This window comes from Lissotriton helveticus, chromosome 7 (assembly GCF_964261635.1).
Source record: "Lissotriton helveticus chromosome 7, aLisHel1.1, whole genome shotgun sequence".
Taxonomy (NCBI): Eukaryota; Metazoa; Chordata; class Amphibia; order Caudata; family Salamandridae; genus Lissotriton; species Lissotriton helveticus.
Window position 1 is genome coordinate 1,149,786,172 of NC_136068.1, and position 8,831 is coordinate 1,149,795,002.

Here is an 8,831-nt window from a genome sequence, read left to right on the forward strand (position 1 = left end):
GCATCCACTTTTCAAATTTCTGCAGTTGGCAAATCACTCTCCTCTTCTACAGTTGCTTCCTCTTCTCCTACATATACATTTTTATAGTATTGATTATTTTTTACCAAATACAACGTTGCCTTTTTCACTTTCCTAACATCCACTAATTGTTGCCAGATTTTCTTATTCTTCGTAGGAACGCCATTAACTAGAAAAACTAGAGGTTCCTCTTCCACATTTTCTACACCAATTGTTTCAGTATTTTTCCTTAAATTTAGAGGCAAATATACAACTCTTCCCTTTAATCCTCTCTGTAAATCTGAAGGAGGCAATTTCCCTGTCTTAGGCTCCATGTGAACAATGGCCTGGAATGGATGCACACATTGAATGAGAATAGACTCATAAGTATTTAAATTCATAAGTTCAGAAGAAAGATTTACCAACTCAAGATTATTATGAACAGCTCTAGCAGGCATCTTATTCCCATCTAATTTATTATAACAATATTTACAAATACGTTGATCAGAACCCAAATCAAAACAATTCTGTACCAACAAATAAGTTGCAAATTCCTTCCACTCATTATTATTCTCCTTTTCACTTTTTAAATATAGATCAACTAACCTGGTCTGATTTTTATAATGAATGTGTCTACAACAAATACAAGAAAAGTTTGGCCTTTCACCTGAAATGACCTTAAACACTTCAGTATGATGCACTGCTAACATCCTAAAATGTTGAAAAAGACTCTGACATACTTTTTTAGAAAGACAAGCCAAAGAATGACCTTGCAAACCCGTTTTTTCTCTCACTCTGCATCTAATTCTTGCAACATCTTAATCTTCTGTTTAACACTTTTCTTAGTATACTTACGTAACAAATTGCAAAAAAAAAAATCTATTGAATCCTGTCGTACACTACAAATACTACTACAATTCCAAGTGTGCACTGGAGCCTTAGGACGTCTCCCTAAAACTTCATCAGCTAACACCTCTTCTGCATTTCTAGGGACAATTTTCTCTTTTTCAATCGGGCTACCATTCTTAACTTCGTAAGCTCGACCACTGGTGTCAACTGTATGCAACAAATCATTACTCTGAAAGTAACTCTCTTCAATAAAAAACGGCTCACAACTTGAACTATGTTTCCATTCTCCAGAAAAAAACATTACAAAAATGAGTTCTATTAATTAGTCTTTTCCACTTACTTTTGACCTTCATAACATTGATTGGCTTATCTAGTGTTCGAATCCTACTGATTACTAAAACAAACATTTTTTTTTTAATTCAAAAGCTTTTGTCCACAATTGACTGTATATGTTTTTTCTTCTTATAAAAAGCTGTTTTTCTTTTACAATTCTTTAAATTTTTAATAAATTTGCAACAACTCTGTTATAAAACATTCGCTTTCGAATCTCAACAAACTGATTTTTTCGTCTATCTTTCCCACTTATTTTTCCATTATTTTTTGTTTTTTTCTGGCTTTTCTTTGTAGTTACAGATATTTATTTTCCTGATTGTCCACAGTTTTTTTAAATTGTGTTATTTTTCTTATAAAATCCTTTGTTGACTTACCAGGAGCGTTCCTTGTTTTTTCCAGACATTGCTCTGTAGATAAATCTTGTACTTCTTTTTTCTTGGAAATGTAAGCCTGTTTATATTTCTTTCTTCTCTCACTTTTAGACGGCATTTTCTTTTTTTCTTTCTGTAGATAATTGAAATCTGTTGTGAAGAAAAAAACATATTTAATTATTTTATTTACAATTGTGGACCACTACTAGCATACTACATAGCAATTAGAAGCACTATATGTTGTTAAGTCTGGTTCACTCCATAAGTGATGTTAAGGCACAGCAGCAGAGTTCGGGCAGTGTAGGAGATCATGCAGAGAGTGCTGTTTCAGGGTTTAGGACAGTGCAGTAGTGTTTGAACATTATAGGGGCATTTGCCGAAAATCATGTTTCAGGGTTTACGGCAGTGCAGTAGTGTTCAAAGAGTTTAACAGGTTTTGCTAGGGATGGTATTTCAGGGTTTAGTACAGTGCAGTGGTGTTCAGACACTGTAGAGGTTCAAGGTGGGACTGATAATTCTGAGTTTAGAACAATGCCTGAACACCACTGCACTGCCCTAAACCCTGAAACAGCACTACCTACAAGAACCCCTTTCACTGTAGTAATCATTTTACTAAATTGCAAGGCATACTGTCATGTGTCTAAGTTCACAGTGTGAGTCAGAATTTATTTCAGAAACATGTGGTAGTTGATGAGTTTTAAAATATGGCAACAGATGTAGTCATGGAGTAAGTAATTCTTTAGGACAGTAAGTGCTATAAAGTCCAAAGCAGCATGTGTGTCAGGCCTCTGAATTCCCAAATAGTCTCCATGCTGTGTAATAAAGATCCTGGGTGTGCTGTAGAAATTGCATAGCAACTGTCTCTGTAGCATGTAGTAATCATTGTAGTGAATTCTCATTTCTACATTCTCAGTCTCACTATGACCCATTATAGTGCCTGAACACCACTGCACTGTCCTAAACCCTGAAACAGCACTCCCAGCAAGACTCTCTTTCACTGTAATAATCATTTTACTAAATTGCAAGTCACACTGTCATGTGTCTAAGATCACACATAGTCTCATTTTTTACCACAGTACATACAAACAGACATTCTCTTGAATACCTCTGTACAATAGGAAATCAACAATCACAGAGACTTTGCTCAAAGTCAAACAATATACACCTGGAAATAAAAACTATGCTGTAAGACTCAGTTTATACCACAATAACTTGGGTACTAGCTCAAAAATTACAATTGTACAAGAAGACTCTCTCAAATCATTTTTAATTTTTAATCATAAATTTATTCTTGTGACATTTCATATTGTACATCTAGCATGATGCCATCAGGAATGTCAGTAACATCTTCATCTACTTCTGAACTTGACACATTAAACTCAACATCATCTAATGCATCCATGAATTCATTGTCCAAACTTTCATCCAAAAATCACAGGTTATATCTCCTGCACCAATAGGTTGTTCTTCATTGCTGCTGTCCACAAAAAGTAAATTTAAGTCCTCTATCAGAGTGTTAGAAATTTCAAAAGTGACTTCAATGTTCTTCTGATTTTGATCCATAATATATTTTATAATGTTGCTGTACCTAGCAGAAAAATATAAACTCTTCAGTTTATTATTTTTACTAATAGATAATACAAAACTAATTTTATCGAATTCATGAGTACATGTATTCCCATATTTTTAAAGACATCATCTAAGCAAATTACTCTGCCACATTTTTCAGAAATAAATTCAGACTCACACTTTGATTTTAGACACATGACAGTATCCATGTAATTCAGCAAAATGATTACTACAGTGAAAAAACAGTCTAGCTAGGAGTGCTGTTTCACATTTTTGGACAGTGCAGTGGAGTACAGGCAATGCAAGGGCTCAAGGTGGGACTAAGAATGTAGAAACGAGAATTCAATGAAATAATTTGTACATGCTACTGAAAAAGTTGGTATGAAATTTCTACAGCACACCCAGGATCTTCATCGTACAGCATGGAGACTATTTGGGAATTGAGAGGCCTGACACTCATGCTGCTATCCAATTTATAGTACTAACTGTCATAAGGAATGACTTACTCCATGATTACATCTTTTGCCATATTTTAACAGCGATATATATATGTTTCTGCAATGAAGGCTGATCACACTGTGATCTTAGACACGTGACAGTAGGCCCTGCAATTCAGCAAAACAATATCTACAGTGAAAAAACAGTCTAGCTAGGAGTGCTGTTTCACATTTTTGGTCAGTGCAGTGGTGTACAGGAAATGCAAGGGCTCAAGGTGGGACTAAGAATGTAGAAATGAGAATTCACTGAAATACTTAGTACATGCTACTGAAAAAGTTGGTATGCAATTTCTCCAGCACTCCCAGGATCTTTATCACACAGCATGGAGACTATTTGGGAATTCAGGGGACTGACACTCATGCTGCTTTCAAACTAATAGCACCAACTGTCATAAAGAATGACTTACTCCATGACTACATCTTTTGCCATATTTTAAAACTCATCAACAAAGCAAATTGTTCTGCCACATGTTTCTGCAATGAAGGCTGACTCACACTGTGATCTTAGACACATGACAGTATGCCTTGCAATTCAGCAAAATGATTACTACAGTGAAAGAGGCTCTTACATCATTTTTAACAACAGCACTGTACTGCAAAAAATATCTCCTCAAACACATCAACATACCAAATACTCCTTTCGCAATATTTTTTCCCAAAGCAGCCAAATTCAAAATTAGACTCTGTTCAAATAAACTCCTGCTTCCACATTAGAATACATTTTTCAATTTAACTTAAACTGCGCAACATAGACCCCCTTACAAATTAACAACTCACCTTTAAAAATGCTTTTGTAGTTTTAGAACAGTGTCAATCACACAGCAGATTTTCTTAAGCAGAATCTCTGAACAGTGCACCAGTGACAGCAAGCACAAAATGGCATAGCTTCCCTCTCACTTTACACTCTAATATTGAAGATAACCAATCAAATATCTTCCCACAGAAATTCAAAACAAAACTAACATTTTAATTGGTTGTACATTGAAACACTTTCAATCTCTCATAAAATTCACTGCGCTCTCTGCCTGTTTCCATGGCAACACTCCATAGACACCTAACTGAACACACAGGTGAAAAGTTCATCTGCAAAGCTAACCAGCAAGAGTGTTTGACTTTTCAAAACAGCAGCGAATCCTGTGCAATGTTCCTTTCAATCACTTTCTCTCAACCATTAGCATTTCTCCTTAAAAAAACAGTAGCATGTACCCTAGTTTTCAATGTTGAATTTACAGAAACCACCAATCATTTAATCTTTTTCAAGTGCACTGAATCTCAACCACATTTTTTTCTAAACTCCTACTTTTCAAACTGCCATTTCATTTCCAGAGCCCATCTGAGTACAACCAGATCTCCCATCAAGATGATTAGAGTGTGGATTGTAGGACACGGCTATATATTCTGGAGTGAAAGGTATGCAGCAAATAGATGCTTTTTCAACCTTGACTTACCAAATGTGGATATTATGTGGATTGGCCAAAGAGGATTGAGATGTCACCAATTGATGCCATTGGTAAAATCCTTTTTGCATCTCCCACACCCTGACCTTATAATTGTGCACTGTGGTGGCAACGACCTAGGCACTTTGACTGGGGTAGGTCGGGAAATGCTTTTAAAGGACACCTTTGGGTAATTGATGTCACTTTTTCCACAAACTGCCTTTGTATATTCTAATATATGCCAAAGGCAAAAATGGAACTGGTCCAAACAATATTATCCACAGATTGAGAAAGCAAGGAAACATGTGAATAAGTCTGTTTCTGCTTTCCTCAGAGACTATGGTATGGGTTCTATATACCACAACAACTTACATTACAACATGAAAGGCATTTATAGAGGAGACGGTGTACATTTCACAGATGAGGGAAACAGAGTCTTCCTCTTGAATTTTAGACTCTGCATCAGTACTTACTTGTAGGTACAAAAAACACTCAATGAACACAACGGCTCTTTTTAGAGCCAACCAACATCTAAACACTCAAACTTGTTATTTAACTGTATTTTTTTTTTCTGACGTGCACGCAACGTGCGCGCACCTCGCAAATTTTTGCATCGAGGGTGCGAGCAACGTGCGCGCACCTCGCGATTTTTTTGGAACTTCGGGGTCCTTCAGGGACCCCCTGAGAAGACCTAGGGGGTCAGGGAGTCTCTACCCTGCCCCCTTTTCACGTTCTCCACTTTTGTTTTTCACTCACTTTTGCCTCGGGATGCGTGTAACGTGCACGCACCCCGCTTTCATCTGACTCAGACACAAAATGGCGGCCAACACTTCCTGATTTCGACCGATTGGAATGTTGACGTCTAACAGCAAATCAGAATTCCGCTCGCGCACACCCAATTCACGCACGGTGCGCGCATGGTGCGCGTTTATAGATATATATATTTTTGTTCTTATGATTTTCTAAGGAACTACTGGAGGGATTTACACCAGTTGAGCAAAAGCGTAATCTGCGAATCAGACTCTACCATTTCGCCAAATTTCTTGTAATTCCGTTCAGCCGTTCGGGCTGAAGCCGTGTCTAAAGGTCCTATGGAAAATAACATGGGGAAAACACGTTTTGGGACCCCCTTTTTTCTCAGCCCCCACTTCACGAATACCCCCAAAACTTTCAGGGAAGGAGCAGGCCATCTTCTTTGAGAATTTTACGAAGATTCGTCCACCGGCGCCAAAGTTATTCCCAATAGATTGTTGCGGATTTCCTATGGAAACTAGGTCCTAACTATAACTACCTACTGGTGACCGTCAGTAGGTAATATATAAATATATATATATATATATATATATATATATATGTTAGCACTCAGTGCCGGTAATCCGGAGCTCTAGCAATGCGTTGGTCCCTCCCAAAAAAACGGCGTTTTTTACCAAAATTGTTTCAGCAAACTTCCTGCGCACCATCCAGTCACAGAAAAGGTCGGGACACTCATCAACAAAGCAAATTGTTCTGCCACATGTTTCTGCCATGAAGGCTGACTCACACTGTGATCTTAGACACATGACAGTATGCCTTGCAATTCAGCAAAATGATTACTACAGTGAAAGAGGCTCTTACATCATTTTTAACAACAGCACTGTACTGCAAAAAATATCTCCTCAAACACATCAACATACCAAATACTCCTTTCGTAATATTTTTTCCCAAAGCAGCCAAATTCAAAATTAGACTCTGTTCAAATAAACTCCTGCTTCCACATTAGAATACATTTTTCAATTTAACTTAAACTGCGCAACATAGACCCCCTTACAAATTAACAACTCACCTTTAAAAATGCTTTTGTAGTTTTAGAACAGTGTCAATCACACAGCAGATTTTCTTAAGCAGAATCTCTGAACAGTGCACCAGTGACAGCAAGCACAAATGGGCTAATTATTGACAGATTATTAAAGACATGTTATGAATGACATATCTCCCTCAATTCGTCATCTTGTCAGGCAGTTGTGATTCACTCCTAGCCACCCCACAGGTTGCATATCCCTAATACACAAAATACAAAAAAGAGAAAAAGAAAAAGTGCTCACTTATAAATGCAAAAGATTAAAAAGAGAATACGTTCTCAGTTTTTTTAAAAAAAAGAAATTTTTCTTAACTTAACATTTAAACAATACAGTTTCATTAATTTATATACAAGGACTTGGTTTCACTCAATCATTAATTCGTAATTCTCACAGATGAACTGCCAATTCTTCACTAGAGTTGGGCATGATTGTAATATAAATGGATAAATAGTGGGACAGATCTGTCAGAATGTGAACTATTATTCAGTAGCCCACTTGGGCAACATTGGGATATGTCACCGTATTATTGAGAGGTTAGCCACTCCAAGATGGCGATTAATTCCAGGAAGCATTCCCTGTTAGTCCTATTTCCATTGTTATCACTGGGTGTATGTAAAGTGGATGGAAGAATGCAAACACTACGGTGACCAAGCCTAACGGCGAAACGCGTCGGCTTTTGTAACTGTTGCTGCATTAAATGAATTTGAAGCATCCTGGAGTGTCCCGACCTTTTCTGTGACTGGATGGTGCGCAGGAAGTTTGCTGAAACAATTTTGGTAAAAAACGCCGTTTTTTTGGGAGGGACCACCGCATTGCTAGAGCTCCGGATTACCGGCACTGAGTGCTAACATAGAACTTTTTCTAATCTGGGCTCCACCCCGAATATCCCGTCTCTACACGAGCACAGCGTCCTGCAACTCAGAGAACAAAACTTAGGACGACGCGTACGGGAGAGACCGTTTGTAGACATATTTCACTACTCGAGAGCAGCGATGAAGTAAGTTGGGACTCAGTTGACGCGGACGGGTTTGTGATAGCCCGAAGCGACACAGGGTTACGAACGCTGAGAAGGAACGCAGGCTCGGTGAAATACAACGGATCTCAACTGCTGGGGGAGCGGATTGGTGACGACTGACCGAATTCGGGTGAGCCGTTAGCCAAACTGGGATGCTTCAATTGAAATAGGGTGAACACCAACATCCCATTCTTTTTACGCAGCAATGGCGAACAATTGGGAAAGCAAAAGAAAGGAGGTTTCAAATAGACTATTCTTTACACAACTCACAGAAACTGCTGGGAATATTAACCAGGAAGGCAGTGAGCAAACCTTGATGACGAGTGAGATGTTGTTACTATCGTTATTCGATAAATTGGAGAAACTGCATAAGAAGGAACTCTCTAAATGGTGGGAGGCGGAGTCTTTACAGAAGTACATTGATGTGGGTAGGGCACCAAGAGGCCTAAGAATATATACCATTTTTAAAAAAAAACTGAGAATGTATTCTCTTTTTAATCTTTTGCATTTATAAGTGAGCACTTTTTCTTTTTATCTTTTTTGTATTTTGTGTATTAGGGATATGCAACCTGTGGGGTGGCTAGGAGTGAATCACAACTGCCTGACAAGATGACAAATAGAGGGAGATATGTCATTCATAACATGTCTTTAATAATCTGTCAATAATTAGCCCACTTGGGCATGATTGTAATATAAATGGATAAATAGTGGGATAGATCTGTCAGAATGTGAACTATTATTCAGTAGCCCACTGGGGCAATATTGGGATATGTCACCGTATTATTGAGAGGTTAGCCACTCCAAGATGGCGATTAATTCCAGGAAGCATTCCCTGTTAGTCCTATTTCCATTGTTATCACTGGGTGTATGTAAAGGGGATGGAAGAATGCAAACACTACCGTGACCAAGCCTAACGGCGAAACGCG